Genomic DNA, 18,990 nt, shown 5'->3' on the forward strand with positions numbered 1-18,990 from the left:
GAAAATAGACCAAGTGGATAAAAGATAAATAAAGAGCTGAAAACATTTTCTGAAGATGTCATAGCAAAATTTGCTACCAAGTGTAATTTGGCCTAAATCCAAATTCTTCTGTTGACAAATTTGCTTTGACCTAAATTGACTTAACTCTATTAGGTAAAGTTGATGCAGTCCTCTAAACTGGTTTCTAAGTCACTTTCAAGGCTCTGTGAAGGACAACCAGAGATTTTCACTTATAATCAGATCAAGTTCTAGAAGCAGTTTTAGCTGTTGCTTTCTTCAGTTAGGCATCTGTCCCATTCATTCAGTCAACAAATGTTTTCTTTCATTCTTTCCGTGTGCCAGGCACCGTACTCAGTGCCAGATGCACACACAAAGAAGACAGACAAGATCCCTGTGCTTCTGAGAACCACATGCAAAAGAAAGACAATAAACAAGGAAGGGGCCGGGCACGGTGGCTCACGCCTATAATCCCAGCACTCCGGGAGGCCAAGGCTGGCAGATTATCTGAGGTCAAGAGTTTGAGACCAGAATGACCAACATGGAGAAACCCCGTCTCTACTAAAAATACAAAATGAGCCGGGCATGGTGGCACATGCCTGTCATCCCAGCTACTCGGGAGACTGAGGCAGGAGAATCGCTTGAACCTGGGAGGCGGAGGTTGCAGTAAGCCAAGATCATGACATTGCACTTCAGCCTGGGCAATAAGAGCAAAACTCCATCTCAAATAAATAAATAAATAAACAAGGAAGTACATGAATGAACACAACAATTTCAAGTTTGATTGAATGCTGTGACAAAGTGAAACAGCTAAATGCAATAGGTGTGGAGGGATCCCACCAAGTCTGTAGTGGGAAAAACTTTGCCTGAGAAGGCAACACTTGCCGTGAGGCCAGAGTTACCAGAAGGAGCCAGCAGGGCCACATTGAGACTTTAGAGGTCTTACATGCACACAAATGTTCATTGCAACACTATTCACAATAGCAAGGACATGGAATCAACCTAATTGCCCATCAATGACAGATTGGATAAAGAAAATGTGGTACATATATACCATGGAATACATATATACCATGATAATGTCTTTTGTGGGAACATGGTTGGAGCTGAAGGCTATTATCCTTAGCAAACTAATGCAGCAACAGAAAACCAAATACCACATGTTCTCACTTATATGTGAGAGCTAAATGATAAGAACTTACAAACACAAGAAGGAAATAACAGACACTGGGGTCTGCTTGATGGGGGAGTGTGGGAGAAGGGAGAGGAGGAGAAAAGACAACTACTGGGTACTGGGCTTAATACCTGGATATTAAGGACATAATATGTACAACAAATTCCTGTGACATGTGTTTACCTATGTAAAAAGACTTTCACATGTACCTCTAAACGTAAAATAAAAGTTTAAAACAATTATTTTTAAAGAGAGACTTTAGATGTCTTAAACATGGTGATATAGGGTCTTCTCTCTCTTCTACACCAAGTAATTCAAAATAAAAATAATCAACCAAGCCTTAAAATAAATGCAAGCAGCCGTGTGTGGTGGCTCACACCTGTAATCCCAGCACTTTGGGAGGCCAAGGCTGGTGGATCATTTGAGTTCAGGAGTTTAAGACCAGCCTGGCCAACATGGTAGAGAAACCCCATCTCTACCAAAAATACAAAAAGTACCCAGGCGTAGTGGCGTGCCCCTGTAATGCCAATTACTCTGAGGCAGGAGAATCGCTTGAGTCTGGGAGGCAGAGGTTGTGGTGAGCCAAGATCGTGCCACTGCACTCCAGTCTGGGTGACAGAGTGAGACCCTGTTTCAAAAAAAAAAAAATTGCAAACCAGGTCAACACAGTTCTACTTTCTTCCCAATGGCAGCTACTTGAATACTTCTATGGTAATATCTAAAAACTCTTTTAAAATTATTTTCTTGTTTTAGGACCCTGCTGATTCTCCAAATATATGTCTAATCTGTTTACTGAGTTATCTAGCACTTGGAGTCATCCATGCAAAAATCTGTAGAAGAGCATCCAGGAAGAGGGAAGAGCAAATGCAAAGATGGACGTGAGAGTTTGGTGCATACAGCCATGGGCCAAATAAAGTTTCCTTGAAATAGCCTTGTCTGTTCTTTCACATATTGTCTGTGGCTACTTTCTCACTTGCATAACCCTGAGAGTGATTGATTGCCTCAAACTTTATTTCTTTTATGGCTTCACTCCAGTGTAGTCAATCGCTGTAGCACAACAGTACAGTAGACATGGTATCAGGCAAAACCTAAAATATGTGGTCCATTACAGAAAATATTTGCTGAGCCCTGGGCTTGCTTATTTATGTATTTATGAAGTGAGATTAGGAGCTGTTGGAGACTTTTCAGTTGTGGAGGATGCAGGACTTCATTTTTATTGTTTAAAAAGTGGCATTGGTCACGGTGTAGAGAATGGATTTGGGGGTAGGCACCACAGAGGCAAAGAGAACAGGATGAAAGTTTGGTGCTAGCTGCTGGGGCTTGGAGTTGAGTGAGAGCTATAAGCATCAAATCTCCTGAAGGGATCAACCCTCATGTAGCTACAACATGGGCTCATTTTTCTCTTGAAAGAGCTCTCAGAGTCCTTCACACAGTGTCCAGCTCTTCTCAGTAGAGGGCTCACTCCCACAGGACTGCTCCCACTTTGCAAGCAATTGCTTGTCACTTATACTTCTGATCAACTGGCTATAAATCGGGGTTCCCACCAGCCACTCCTCCGGTTTGATTAATTTGCTAGGATGGCTCCCAGAACTCAATGAAGCATACTTTGTGAATAGCCAGAGGAAGAGGTGGAGGGGGCAGGGTATGGGGGAGGTGCTACCAAGCTCCCAAGTGCTCTCCAGGAACACCACCCTCCCAGCACCTATGCATGTTCAGTGACCCGGAAGCTCATTGAGGATTGTTCAAGCATTTCTACAGAGCTTAATCTCCATCGCCCCTCTCCCTTTCCAGGAAGCTGGAGGGTGGGGCTGAAATATCCTACTCTCTAATCCTCTCCACACTTGGTCTTTCTGGTGACTGGCCCCACCCTGACTTATCTCATCTCAGGTATGATCAAAAGGGGCTCATTATGAATAACAAAAGATGCTCTCATCACCCAGAAAATTCCAAGGGTTTTAGGAGCCTATGATAGGTACTGGGGACAAGGATCAAATATATATATTTTTTCTTTTTACTTGGTATAACTAAGCAACTTTTATTTGGTGTTCTATAAGAATTTATTTCTTACTATGCCACAAATACCTTTTAAATCTTCCCATTGATTAGCCCTCTTATTTTAGAGGCCTTTGACAGTGTTTCTGCCGACTTTAGGCCTTAGGAAAAGCCTCTGAAACTTTGGTATCCTATTCAGGTACCAGATGTCTTGAAAAGCCCCCTAGAGCCTCTGTAAGCCCTCAGAGCCACAAGAAACACACCGTGGCTGCTGGTACTCGTTCTTCAGCTTCTCATGGTGACAAGCTGGTGAAAACCCTGGGGGCTGGTGCTGAGACTACCCCTTGCCACCCCAACCCCACCCCAACCCACACTATGCCCCTGTTCCAAGGTCCTCATGGCAGAGCACACAGCCTTCTGGGCTTGGCGGATGCACATACCCATGTGGGCTTCCCTGCTCGAGCACTGAGTCCTGATGTGAGGCAGGCCTGTGCCCCTTTAGTGTGATCCCCAGCAACGCAGCCTCTTTTCTCTAACTTGAGTCGACCGCCTTTCTGGTAGCTGGCACCTCATTCTGCCTCTACTTTTTTCTGCCAGTACTGTTGGCCCTCCATACCTGTGGGTTCCACATCCTCAGATTCGACTGATCACAGATCAAAAATGTAGTTACACTTGCAATGGTTGCTACTGTCCTGAACATATGCAGGATTTTTTCTTGTCATCATTCCCAAAACAATACAACAACTATATACACAGCATTCACTTTGTATTAGGTGTTATAAGTAATCTAGAGGTGACTTAAAGTGTACAGCAGGATGTGCGTAGGATATGTGAACCCAAAAGTATCTGAGAGAGGTCTCAATCAATTTAGAACATTTACTTTGCCAAGGTTAAAGACATGCCCGTGACAGCCTCAGGAGGTCCTGAGGACATGTGCCCAAGGTGATGGGGGCACAGCTTGGTTGTATACATTTTAGGAAGACATGAGCCATCAATCAGTATGTGTGAGATGTATATTGGTCCAGTCTAAAAAGATGGGACATCTCATAGTGAGGGCTTCTAGGTCATAGGTAGATAAGGGACAAAAGGTTGCAGTCTTTTGAGTCTTTGGTCAGCCTTGCACTGAATACGCAATTTATATTTGAGAGGGGGGTGGCGGAATAGTCACTTATGCCTTAGTCTGGCTCAGTGAATCTGCATTTTTACATAAACAATAGGGAGGAGGAATCAATCAGATATGCAGATATCCGGTGAGCAGAGAAATGACTTTTTAGTTCTGTCCTTTGTCTGTGCCTGTTGAAATAAGTTATCAATTTACATTGCCAGGGTAAAATTCAACAGAACCATTTTAGGGAAAAGAACTTGACTCCCACAAGGAATTTCCTTGTGAAGAAATTGTGAGGGAGGTGTGTAGCTCTTTTATCTTTGTAGCGATCTTATTTAGGAATAAAATGAGAGGCAGGTTTGCCTGACTTCATTTGGCTTAGTGATTTTGGAGTCCTGAGATATATTTTCCTTTCACAATTATATGCAAATCCAACATGATTTTATAACAGGGTGTATTAGTCTATTCTCATGCTACTATGAAGAAATACCTGAGACTGCATAATTTGTAAAGAAAAGAAGTTTAGCCAGGCATGATGGCTCACACCTGTAATCCCAGCACTTTGGGAGGCCGAGGATGGCAGATCACCTGAGGTCAGGAGTTCAAGAGCCCAGCCAACATAGTGAAACCTCGTCTCTACTAAAAATACAAAAATTATCCAGGTGTGGTGGCATGTGCCTGTAGTCCCAGCTACTAGGGAGGCTGAGGCAGGACAATTGCTTGAACAGGGCAGGCGAAGGTTGCAGTGAGTTGAGATCATGCCCCTGCACTCTGGCCTGGGCGATAGACTGAGACTTCATCTCAAAAAAAAAAAAAAAGAAAGAAAGAAAGAAAAAGAAAAGAGGCTTAATTGACTCACAGTTCCACATGCCTGGGGAGGGATCAAGACATTTAAAATCATGGCAGAAGACACCCCTTCACAGGGTAGCAGGAGACAAAATGAGTGCCAGCAGGGGAAATGCCAGACCTTTCTAAAACCATCGGATCTCATGAGAAATCACTCACTATCACAAGACCAGCATGGGGAAAACTGCCCCCATGAATCACTTACCTCCCATTGTGTCCCTCCCACATTATGTGAAGATAACAGGGACTACAAGTCAAGATGAAATTTGGGTGGAGACACAGCCAAACCATATCACAGGCACCTGAGCATCCTCAGAGTTTGGTATCTGCAAGGGTCCTGGAACCAACACCCCACAGATGAACAGGGAAGACGATTGGGAAAAAAAGTGGAGGGGGCTGCAGAGGGTGATGGAGGTTGAAGGGTCTGACAAAATTCCTTGACTGATCAGGAGTGGCTGGTTTCTGCCATATTTCTTTTGTTCACGCTCAATATAACTATATTCAAGGTGGAATTCAATTTTAAAGGAATAAACCGTTTTCTCCCAAATCATTGTGGATTTGAATTGGAATCTTTAGTGTGGGCACCCCCAAAGTTGCCTTCACTTTATGAGTCTGAAGGCAAATCAGATGAAGGCAGAGCCTCAGAAGCACCACAAAATCATATTAATAACAAGGGAAACTTATATAAAATATTTTTAGGTATTTTTATTCATTAAAGGTAAGTCAGGAAAGAAGGAAAGCAGGCAGGCAGGAAGGAAGGAAAGAAGGAAGGGAGCTGGGGAGGAAGGAAGGAAGGACTAAAACAAATTTAGCCTAAAGCTGTCTCCTTACATATTTAAGTTCGGCCTAAAGGTTTTTCTGTATATCATAAACTATAACAAGAAGAGGTGTAAACAGACTGTAGCCTACACTTGTGCCAATCACCAAGTTTCGGCCAATCAAATGTAGCCAACTGCTCTGACTGTGTTCAAAGAAAGCAAACACTGAGCTGTAACCAATTCAGCTGTTTCTGTACCTCACTTCCATTTTCCGTATGTCACTTGACCTTTTTTTGTCCACAAATCTTCTTCCACCACGTGGCTGTGCTGGAGTCTGTGAGTCTATTCTGGCTTGGAAGGCTTTGCGATTTGCAAATCGTTCACTGCTCAATTAAACATCTTTAAATTGCATTTGGCTGAAGTTTGTTTTGTCTTGTTTTGTTTTGAGACGGAGTCTTGCTCTGTTGCCCAGGCTGGAGTGCAGTGGCGTGATCTTGGCTCACCACAACCTCCACCTCCCAGGTTCAAACAATTCTCTTGCCTCAGCCTCCCAAGTAGCTGGAATTACAGGCACGTGCCACCACACCCAGCTAATTTTTGTATTTTTGTTGGCCAGGCTGGTCTGGAACTCCTGGCTTCAGGTGATCCACCTGCCTTGGCCCCCCAAAGTGCTGGGATTACAGGAGTGAGCCACCGCACCTGGGCAAGCTGAGTTGAAGTTTTTGTTTCATCAGAAGGAAGGAAAGAAGGAAAATTAGAAAAGTAAATGGAATCATGTCTTACTAAACACAGTGGCACTACTCTTAAGCCTGCCTCTCCATTTTTCAAATGTTCCTTGCCTCACCTCCCTTGCTTTTTAAAAAAATTATGGTTAAAAAAACCCCGCGTAACTTCACTTCTTGATTTACGTGACTGTGACGCTTCCTGCTAGCCTGCTTACTCCCCAATTGGCCTCCTCAAAATTTCTCCAAACCTTCCCAGCAGCAGCATCAGTTTTGTCAGACAACTGGCAAAAAGGAAACACATAAAAAGTGAATACTCAGGCCATTTTTAAACCATAAGAACTGTTTAGAGGCTGCTTGCCTCCAAGAAGACTGAGGAGCTTAGAGAATGATCTGGGAATGTCTTCAGCATATTGCTATCTTCTTGATAAACATGAGATGAAGAAGAATAGCTGCATTTCAAATTAGAGATCAGAAAACCCAGGGAAAGAAACGACTCTGGAGTTAGGATCCACTAGTCTGAGCTCCTTAGGGGCACTTCAAGGGCTGGAAGAACTAGGCTGATAAAGGCAGGGAGTTGTGATTAAATGGATGAAGGACACTGAACTTTACCTGCAGCGTTTAGTCTTCATGTGAAAATGAGAGTGGTTTTGAAGCCTTAAGGAGAATGGGGTGGAGGGCTATGCAGGATTGGGGACTCATGCATTGAACAGAGAAGTAGTGGATTTCAAAGTGGTGGAGCATATCATAATCACCTGTGGTACGTTTTTCAAACTCTCAGTTTTGTTCCATCCCTGTTCTCTATTGCACCCCACTGCCCATGTTCTCTCTTTTAGTTTTAGTTAAACAGATCAGTTTTCCTCAGAAAACTAAAAATAGTACTACCATATCCCCCTCCTACCACTGTGCAATGGAGCCTCTGTTACCCATAGGAGATTATCTATCTCCCAGTTGTGTTAAGGTTAGGAGTGTATCCAAGCTTTGTGGGTCCTGAAACTGATACAATTTTAGCGAGCCACTTTAAGAAAATAAATACAATTTCTATAAAAATTATAAAACATTGATGTCAGAAATTAAAGAGGACACACAGAAATGAAGAAATTTCATGTTCATGGATTGGAAGAATCAATATTATTAAAATGTTCATACTACCAAAGCAATCTAGACATTACAATCCCTATCTAAATACAAATGACATTCTTCACAGAAATAGAAAAAAAAAATCCTGAACTTGATATGGAACCACAAAATATCCAAAATAGCCAAAACTATCCTAAGCAAAAAGAACAAAACTGGAGGAATCACATTATCTGACTTCAAATTATGGTACAGAATTATAGTAACCAAAACAGCATGGTACTGGCATAAAAACAGACACATAGACCAATGGAACACAATATAGAACACAGAAACGAATTCACACATCTACCATGAACTCATTTTCAACAAAGGTGCCAAGAACATACATCAGGGAAAAGACAGTCTCTCAATCAGCAGTGCTGAAAAACTGGATATCCATATTCTGAAGAATGAAGCTAGCCCCCATCTCTTGCCATATACAAAATCAAATCAAAATGGATTAAATAATTAAATCTAAGACTTTAAACTATGAAACTATTCAAAACAACATTGGGGAAACTCTACAAGACATTGGACTGAGTGAAGATTTCTTAAGTAACACCCCACAAGCACAGGCAAACAAAGCAAAACTGGACAAATGGGATTACACCAAGTTAAAAAACTTCTGCACAGCAAAGGAAACAATCAACAAAGCAAAGAGACAACCCATAGAATGGGAGAAAACATTTGCAAACTATCCATTTGACAAGGGATTAATAACCAGAATATATAAGGTGCTCAAATAACTCTATGGGGAAAAACCAAAAATCAGATTTAAAAATGGGAAAAAGATCTGAATAGACATTTGTCAAAAGAAGATTTACAAATGCCAAACAGGTATACGAAAAGGTGCTCAACATCACTGACCATCAGAGAAATGCAAATCCAAACTACAATGAGATATCATCTCACCCCAGTTAGAATGGCTTTCATGCAAAAGGTAGACAATGATGAATGCTGGTGAAGATGTGGAGTAAAAGGAAACTTTGTACACTGTTGGTGGGAATGTAAATTAGAAAACCACTATGGAGAATAGTTTGGAACAGTTCAGTTTTCTTTTTAGTTTTAGTTAAACAATTTAGTTTTCCTCAGAAAAGTAAAAATAGAACTACTATAGGATCCAGCAATCTCATTGTTAGATATATACCCAAAAGAAAGGAAATCAGTATATTAAGGGATATCTACACCCCCAAATTTATTGAAGCACTATTCACAACAGCCAGGTTTGGAAGCAACCTAAGTGTTGCCTATGGTTGAATGGATAAAGTAAATGTGGTACACAATGGAGTACTATTCAGTCATAAAGAATGAGAGCCCATCATTTGCAACAACATGTATGGAACTGGAACTCCTTATGTTAAGTGAAATAAGCCAGGCACAGAATAACAAACTTTTTATGTTCTCACTTATTCGTGGGAGCTAAACAAAAAAAATTAAAAAACAATTGAACTCATGGAGATAGAGAGTAGAGTGGGGTAGGGAGAGTCAGAATGGTTAGTGAGTACAAAAATATAGTTAGATGAACAAACAAGAGCTAGTAATTTCATAACACAACAGAGTGACTTCAGTCAACAACAGCTTATTGTAGATTTTAAAATAGCTAAAAGACTATAATTATTTGTAACACAAAGAAAGTATAAATGCTTGGCGTGATGGATACCCCATTTACCCTTATGTTTATTATTATACATTGTACGACTATATCAAAATATCTTATGTACCCTGTAAATATATACACCTATATACTTAATGACGTCCAGTTCCATCCATGTTGTTGCAAATGACAGGATCTCATTCTTCTTTATGGCTGAATAGTACTCCACTGTGTACTATTTACCCACAAAAGTTAAAAATAAAAAAACTTTAAAAATTAAAAAGAAGATAAATACAATAAATGCCTATAGTCGACATAGAACTCATTCAGAGCACTTCGGGGCCACATACAGATCTGCATCATTCGTTTTAGTAATGGCATGATGTTTCATCGTGTAAATACACTATAATTTACTTGCCCACCCCCGCTGATAGATCTCTATATTGTTTCCAGTTTCTTGCTATTACTGTACATCCAAGGCTGCCATGAGTACTTTGGTACATACATCAATTCCCATACTTATCTGGAAACATACTTATTCAGGATCATATCTGAAAGGCAAATTTTAGAAGTGAAATCACTGCGTTAAAGGGTTTGTGTATTTCTAATTTTGGTAAATATTACTAAATCACTCTCTATAGAAATTGTTCCAGTTTAAGGCCCGGCGCGGTGGCTCACGCCTGTAATCCCAAGCACTTTGGGAGGCCAAGGCCGGTGGATCACGAGGTCAGGAGATTGACACCATCCTGACTAACACGGTAAAACCCCGTCTCTACTAAAAACACAAAAAAATTAGCCGGGCGTGGTGGCGGACGCCTGTAGTCCCAGCTACTAGGGAGACTGAGGCAGGAGAATGGCGTGAACCTGGGAGGCGGAGCTTGCAGTGAGCCGAGATAGCGCCACTGCACTCCAGCCTGGGAGACAGAGACTCCGTTTCAAAAAAAAGAAAAGAAATTGTTCCAGTTTATAGTCCCATCAGCATAATATGAGGGAAGCTGTTTCCCACACCCTTGTTGATACAACGTTATTATCAATGTTGTTTTATCTTTGTCACTTTGACAGGTTAAAAAAATTATTTCTCTCTCCTTTGTTTTTCACCATCAGTGAGTCTGAGCACTTTTCCTTATGTCTGAGCCGCATATGTAAGGTTCTTCTTGATGTTCTTGTTTTGATGATCCGTTCATACCCTTTGCTGGGTTTTTTTCTATTGGGTTATTGAATTTTTTCTTACTGATTTGCAGAAATCCTTTATATTTTAGGGAATTTAGTCCTTTGCCTATTATGTGAGTTTGAAGTATTTTCCCCAGACTTTCATTGGTCTTTTGAGTTGGCTTATAGGGCCTTTGCCATAAATATATTTTTTAATGTCATTAAATTTAGCATTCCAGGAGTGGGCTTATTTCAGCTTTGGTGGTCAGTGAAGGCTCCTCTGAAAAGGTAGCATTTGAGTGAAAACCTAAATCTCACGCCACAGGCAGGAGACAAGTGCTCTAGTCAGGAGGCTCTGGGTCAAGAATGTGCTGGGTGTGTGTGGGGAACTGAAAGAGCCCTGGAGAGCACAATACACAATGAAGCAGCGAGTCACACCAGGCCCAAGTAGGGAGGTTTGAAAGCCAGGGACAGACATGAGCTAGCTTTTGGACCCCAGAGAGAAACCAAAATCAATGGGGAAAAAAAATGACGTTAAGGCAATTTTAGGTTCTATGTAACTTTTAGATGAACATTCCAATAATTATCACAGTCCAGTGTGGAGTGGGCTCCAGGAATATTTGTCAGCTTATTTCCTGTCCCTGAAACTTGTCAGGCAGAAGTGTAAAACACACCTGTGTGGAAGCACTGAAGAGGAACTCAAGCATTACTTGGGGACTAGTTGACATCTATCTCCAGTCTAAGCTTACCAAGATTCTGAGATTTTCTGTGATGTGTATGCCCCTGCATTTGTCTTTCCTTGTGGTGTCTCTCATTTTCTCTTCTTAAATATACTTTCTTTCTTTCCATTATCCTCCCCCATGTGCTAGCACTGCCAAGGGTTTATTCTTGGCTCCACCGATACCACTAAAGGCCAAGTTTATATACTGTTTACATGGAAATATCTTTCTATTTTCAGTGACACCTGTTTATATCTATGGCTTTCACATCTTGCACATACCTGACACAGGAACCTTCTTTGACCAGGAGTTTCTGAGGACAGGAACCACATCATTTCCCTCCTGTGTTGTATCCAGGTACAGAGATAGGGATCCACGAGGCGCTCAATAATCAGGTGATGCTAATACGCATTCACAGGCTGTTTTCGCAAAATTGCTAATTACAGACAGTATGGTTTCCTCTTAACAGTTGAGATCTAGGAACGGTGAGGGTAAAGAATGCCCTAAGGAATCAGGATAGGAAACTGATTTGGAAGCCTTCCCTACAGATAAGTTAAAGTCACAATTATGGATGGAATCACTAAGGCAAGATGCAATAGAGAGGGTACAAGGAGGCATAAAAATAAAGAAAACATCCAAGAGATCTCTAGCACAGGAACACCTTAAAAACTGGGAGATGCCCAATAAGAAAACAAGTCCTAAAATGCTTTTTAAAAATCCACCCCAGGCTGGGCGCAGTGGCTCACGCCTGTAATCCCAGCACTTTGGGAGGCTGAGGCAGGCGGATCACGAGGTCAGGAGATCGAGACCATCCTGGCTAACACGGTGAAACTCCGTCTCTGCTAAAAACACAAAAATTACCTGGGCATGGTGGCGGTGCCTGTAGTCCCAGCTGCTTGGGAAGCTGAGGCAGGAGAATGGCGGGAACCTGGGAGGCGGAGCTTGCAGTGAGCCAAGACTGAGCCACTCACTCCAGCCTGGGCGACTGAGCAAGACTCTGTCTCAAAAAATCAATCAATAAATAAATAATCCACCCTGGATTTTGTGGGAGATGGGAGTTGTCCTGCCTCAGACACATTTAGTACAATTAGATACACAAGCATAAGGAATCCTACGTTTTATGATTTGCTCACTGTTTATGTTTTACAATTTTCTGCATACACGAGCAAAGGAAAACATTAGCAAATGGGGAGGAGGGGTAAGCAGCCCAAAATATCAACAAACAGGAGTTGATTTTCTGCTTTTAAAAAAAATCTGAAAATTCGTTCCACATGACAGCTAATTCATTTTACTCCTTGCTTACCATATATTCTTACCAATGGGTACATTAAAAAATAAGTACAAAATTGTTATTACAGAACAAGGTCAAAGAAAAAGAAAAAAATACAGAACATAATGAATATTTCCTATGTAAATCCTGAATTTAGGGTACCAAAACCCAGTCGAGATCTGACTTATGCTAGACCCTTGAAAAAGTTTCTACTTTCTTTTTTTTCTTTTTGAGACAGACTTTTGCTCTTGTTGCCCAGGCTGGAGCACAATGGCATGATTTCGGCTCACTGCAGCCTCTGCCTCCCGGGTTCAAGTGATTCTCCTGCCTCAGCCTCCCAAGTAGCTGGGATTACAGGGATGCACCACTACACCCGGCTAATTTTTTTTTTTTTTTTTTTTTTTTTTGGTAGAGACAGGGTTTCTCCATGTTGGTCAGACTGGTCTCGAACTCCTGACCTTAGGTGATCCACCCACCTCAGCCTCCAAAAGTGCTGGGATTACAGGCATGAGCCACCGCACCCGGCCAAAAGTTTCTACTTTCTAAGGCTTTGAATTTAAGACTTCTTTTATTCACTATTTGCCATCAGGACCCCAGTTCTGACTCTCAGCTGGTCAGTATGTGAGACTTGGAGCAAATCACTTCCCCTCTCTGGGTCTCGGGATCCTCTACTATTGAGGAACACAGGATTTGACGGATTCTCCCAGACCCTGTCTCCTATGGTTCTTTGGAAACTTTACTTTCCACTGCCTTTTTCCATTCATTTTATGGCTTAGGAAAGAGCTGCTGAATTTTCAAGCAATGCTAGGATTCTGTAGGAGATACATCTGGTCTGCTGGTGCTTCTCCTAAAGTAATATACATATGTTCTGTCCATAAAACATCCCAGCAGTACCCAAGTGGTGTCTTTCTGCACCTTCTCCTAGAAGTAGGCACAACTGCTATCTCTGTGATAAGACCACACAACTCAAGAAGCATAAAAGTCATTTATGTTGTGAACCAAAAGGCCATGGCTTGATTTTATTTGCAATCTAATCTAGCCTGATCATAAACGAATCATTTGGAGCCACTAGATTTTGAGTTGCTCCAAATGTTTTTTAGCTCACAATTATTTTTATTTGTTCTTTGACACTAATGGTAATAATAAACAGTAAACCATTCACAGAACCTACATTTGTGTAACTTATGTGGTGCTTGTCCATTTGATGGACTTTGATACTTAGTTAGGAAATGTGGAATCCCATAAGAGCAGGTTTCCTCAAGGCAAACCACTCATGAAGAAAGTCAGAAGTTTGTTTCTAATTCCTGTTTTAGAAATGTTATAAACTTGCAAATTTATTTTCCAGTTGATTCAATCTGCCATCTCTAAATCTTTAGGGAGAATTACAGAAACGGAGATAAAATCTTGGTAATTTATTCAATTTTATCACTTCTACTGATCCCATAAAAAGACTCCATCTGTCAAATTATCTTTTCTCAAAAAAAAAAAAACCTTTTCATAATTTTCTTCATATGGGTATGTTGAAATGAGTAGTTTAAGTATCTGTGTCATGAAAACTATTGACGTTCCAATAAAATCTGTTCTTTCTAAATTATCTGTTCTTTAGCCTCTTTTGAGAGAAAACTTCAGCTTCTATCATTTGTTTATAATTTGCTTGTGCAGCATGGGATTTATTGCTTTGGGTGAATATATTATGGCATATTTGAATAGTGTAGAATAAAATATTCTTATGTTAACATATTCTGTGATTTGGATTCCAATCCATAATCAGTACATCTTTCTTTTTAAAATTTCTGCCTTGGTTTTCTTGAAAGTCAAATTGTAAGAATAAATGGTAAGAATAAAAAGAAGAGAACCTAGTTGAATCATATCTTCAATCATGTATTTTATTTGTTTTCTTATTTATTTATTGTTGCTGTGGTTGTTGTTGTTGTTGTTGTTGTTTTAAAACAGGGCAGGCTGGAATGCAGTGGCTCCACCTCAGCTCACTACAACCTCCACCTCTCAGGCTCAAGCGATCCTCCCACCTCGGGGCTACAGGCACACACTACCACACTTGGCTATTTTTTAAATTTTTTGTAGAGATAGGTTCTCACTATATTGTCCAGGCTGGTCTCAAACTCCTGGACTCAAGCAATCCTCCCGCCTCAGCTTTCCAAAGTGCTGGAATTACAAGTGTAAGCTACTACGCCCAGCCTGATCATATGTTTTAAACCTTGTTTCTGTAATCACAGGCTATGTTATGTCGAGCTACCCAAACATCTAAGCTCCGTTGGAGAAACACTCCCACCCACCCTGAGTTTTCTGATTTCTACTCTTAAGTAGGCCTTTATGATACTAATCTTTGATTAGCTCTTTTATTCTCTCAATGACTATGCCAGAGCTTCTGTTTTCTCTTCAAGGTCCCATCTACAATTGTGAAACAAAATATGGGACACCCAGTTAAATGTGAATTTCAGATAAGTAATAAATAATTTTTAGTGTAAGTATGTCCTATGCAATATTGACCATGTCCTGTATTTATATTTGCTATATCTGGCAACTCTACCTCTAACCTCTCTTCCTCTCATAACTAATTTTATCTTGTAGTAAAATTTGAAGTCATTACCCGGAACTTCCTCATCTTCCTGCCATCTCCTCTACAGCTTTACCTACCTGAAGGCATATCTTCATCTGTCCCTCTCCCACTCTAGTTACTGGCCTGTTCAGGACCACTCACTCCCTGCCTATCTCCTGCATTAGATGTCCTGACACAGAAGTGCAGAGCCAGAGGCTGTATTGCAATATGAATAGATCCTACAGAACTCGGCACTGAATACATGTCTTTAGTGGAGGAGAAAGAGATTTGAAATGTATGAAGCCAAAAGCTAGTTTATGGAAAACTCTTCAGAATTTTACAACTCATATAGAAAGAAACCTCATAGCTTTCCCAGGTTTGACAACAATCGCTTCCTCAGATTTGACAACAATCTTAAACGAATTTCATGGCACTACCAATAATTGTGATGCTGAAAGAAATTTCTTAATTATCCATTTTTAAGTTTAAATAACCGTATGGGAGAAAAGACTAAATCACCCTTTTGTTTATTCTATGAAAAATATTATAAAATCATTGTCATACAAAGAAGTGATTAACAACTATGAAGTCCAAAATTTAGGGGAAAAAGTATTTTAGGGATACTTTTTAAATTAATGTGATTTTCTAGATTTTGTGATGTTTGTGGTATTTGCTGTTAACTTTTAAAATTTTGTAATTATTATCAATTATTTTCTCATTCTGAATAAATACTTATCTTTGTGCCTAATTTTGTATTTATAATTTTGTATTCTTTTTCTTAAACTGAGTCCCCACCATTGTGCAAACTCAAGGTCCCATCCAAACCCTGATTCATCCCCATCTGGAAGGAATATCAAAATGGGAAGCACAAACGGAGTCATCAGTCAACGTGGAAAATGGATAGAGCCCACACCACGTGAGAAGGGGAGTGGACAAAGACGTAGAAAATCTTTTGGAGGAAACAAGAAGCAAACTTGATAAATTTCAGAGATGAAAAACAAATGGGTTTGGCAGTTCTTCACACACTTTTGGAGTTCTCTTGACTGACAAGTCAGGTTCATTTTGGGATAAATGGCTTCTCCGCCTTTGCTCCATCTTCGTATCATATTCTTTAGGATTCTGTTCATGTCCTTCCCTCCTACTTGGCACAACTGAAAATTAACTACATGTAGCTTCAATTAGAGACTTAAGCAATTGACTACATGATCTCATCTACTTCCATGTTAATCGACCCCTATAATCTAATGACTTTTAACTATATTTTTAGGACTAACTCTCTCTGAAGCTTCATACTCACAGGCAACTCTCATGAAGCATTTCCCAGCACACACTGATCACTCTAACTGCTTTCCTCCACTACCTTCCACCACCATCCTTTGGCAGAGAGGGCCAAAGTTTCATTGATTTACCTTCTTCAGACAGCTGGGCATGTAAAGGGTGAGGTTGAACTTTGCGGTGTCGCTATCCCAAAGCGGAGCAGGGAAGCCAGGGTGCAGGGAAAGGAAAGAACAAGCAGATGTGCAAGCAGAAGCAGAGATGACCTATAGCCAGAAAGGGCACCCAGCTATCCCATCTTTGTGTCAGAACCTCCCCAAGACCCCAGTGACAAGACACCTCTGTACTCTCATAACAAATTTTTCCTTTGAGTTCAAGTTGGTGTAAGGTGATTTCTGATACTTGTACCCAGAAAAGTACTTCTAACTGTTAGATGAAGCCACTAGGTCATATTGCAAACTCAGATAAATCAATCCAACAGCAGAACAAAGAGAATTCTCTTTTGCAAACAGAGGAAATGTTACAATTAGAACACATTTGGGGAGCATCTGAGAATTTTTTACTAGGTAGAATTTTTGGAGCTCACTTCAACTTAATAATAGAAAACTTTTTTGTTCAGTATCATACCAGCTTCATTACAGTCACTTGGATCACAGTCCAGCTGCTTTTTTATGGATATATAACTTGATATAATTGGGTTTCTTTATAGGAGATTAAGATTATTCCACATTTCCTGAGTGGTAGAATGAGCTGCAAATTGATTAAAAATATATACTTACGGAGTTTACCAACAATAATTATGAGAAATGTTTTCTAACATAGCATATTATATTGGACTGTATGCAAATAAAGTCTTTATTTAAATATTAAAGCTGCCTTAACCTAATGATGCAGGAACACATTATTGGTTTGTTATTATTTTCTGAAATGACTGTACAACTGCATCTTAAAGAACTTACAAATGTGGAGAAAAATTTCAATAAGTGTAAAATGTATGGTAAAGTTTCAAAAATTTCAGGAAAATGAAACTTTTAAAACTCTCTTTACAAGATATATGTGCTAGTATACTCATTGCAGCATTATCTAAAGAGTAGAAACAACATAAATGTCCAACAATATGATGTTTTTAAATAAATTACAAAATTCTATGAAGCTATTAAAAATGATGATGTATGTTCTCACTTACAAGTGGGAGACAATCTTTGGTGCACACAGACATAAAAAAATGGGAACAACAGACACTAGGGACTTCAAAAAGAGGGAGTGGAGCAAGGGCTGAAAAACTTCCCACTGGGTGCTGTGTTCACTATTTTGGTGACAAGATCAAATGGAAGCCCAAACCTCAGCATTGCTAAATATACCCTTGTAAGAAACTTGCACACGTGGAAAGCAGCACATTTCAATCCTATTCTCATAAAACAAGTAAAATAAATACTATATGAATCTGAGATTTCAAATGATGTATGCCAATTGTAAATACTGGTACTTTTCTTGGGTAAACTATTTGAATTTCTATATTATCTTGGATAATATAGAAGTTATTTTTATTTTTGGATACTTTTATTATCTGATTTTTAAATAATGCTGAAAAATATCTACTTACAAAGGGTAGAGTCAAAGAGTTTTGAAATAGAAGGGAAAGTAGAAGATTCCCTAATCCAAGTCCCCCGCCCCTCCAATCCCCTGCAACATCCAGTACTAGAATCCATTCTGAGGGTTTTTAACAGACTTATTTACTAGGGAACACCCAGAGTTAATTAATAGGGAACACGCAGCTTTTCAAGTGTAACAATATAATTCTGATGGCAGCAGAATGCATTTAGGAAAAGAATATGGAATACTTTGTAGTACTCTGGGTATGGTAAGACCCCAAGAGCATGGGTGTAAACCCATGCTAAAGTGCTATGTAAGGGATAAGGAGAATAATGTGTGTTCTTTTGAAATTATTTTTGCACCAACCACTATTTAGGTTGGTGCAAAAGCAACTGTGGTTTTTGCTATTGAAAGTAAGGACGAAAACCGCAATTACTTTTGTACCAGCCTAAAGTGGGAACAAGGGTTGCAGAGGAAGATGAGTGAAGTGGGCATTTAGCAAGATGGAGAGAGGCAGGCTCCAATCCTGCCATCTCTGAGTGAAGCTGGCTGGAAGCCTTTCCACCTAGTGCACCATGAAACTGCTTTGTTTTGTTTTGTTTCTTTTCTTCAATGTTAACAGCTCCTTGTCTCGTTTGCTTTGTTCTCTCCCACTCTAAAGCTTTTTGTGAAAATCAAAATTGGAGATAAGTTTTACATCTGGATTGATGTGCTGCAAAATGGCGCAACTGAAATCAGGCACCTGGAATCAGCATTAACCACAAGAAAATAACTTGCCAAACTCTTAGGGACAGCTCTGGACTTTCATCTTGTGAAAACTGAGGGATAGGCTGGGTCTAGTGGCTCACACCCGTAATCCCAACACTCTGGGAGGCCAGGGGGCATGGATCACTTGAAGTCAGGAGCTTGAGAGCATCCTGGCCAACATAGTGAAACCCTGTCTCTACTAAAAATACAAAAGTTAGCCGTTCATGGTGGCACGTGCCTGTAATCTCAGCTACACTGGAGGCTGAGGCAGGAGAATCACTTGAACCCTTGGAGGTGGAGGTTGCAGTGAGTCAAGATTGTGCCACTGCACTGTGGCCTGGGCAACAGAGCAAGACTCCATCAAGAAAGGAAG

Source organism: Colobus angolensis, unplaced genomic scaffold, assembly GCF_000951035.1.
Source record: "Colobus angolensis palliatus isolate OR3802 unplaced genomic scaffold, Cang.pa_1.0 Scaffold202, whole genome shotgun sequence".
NCBI lineage: Eukaryota > Metazoa > Chordata > Mammalia > Primates > Cercopithecidae > Colobus > Colobus angolensis.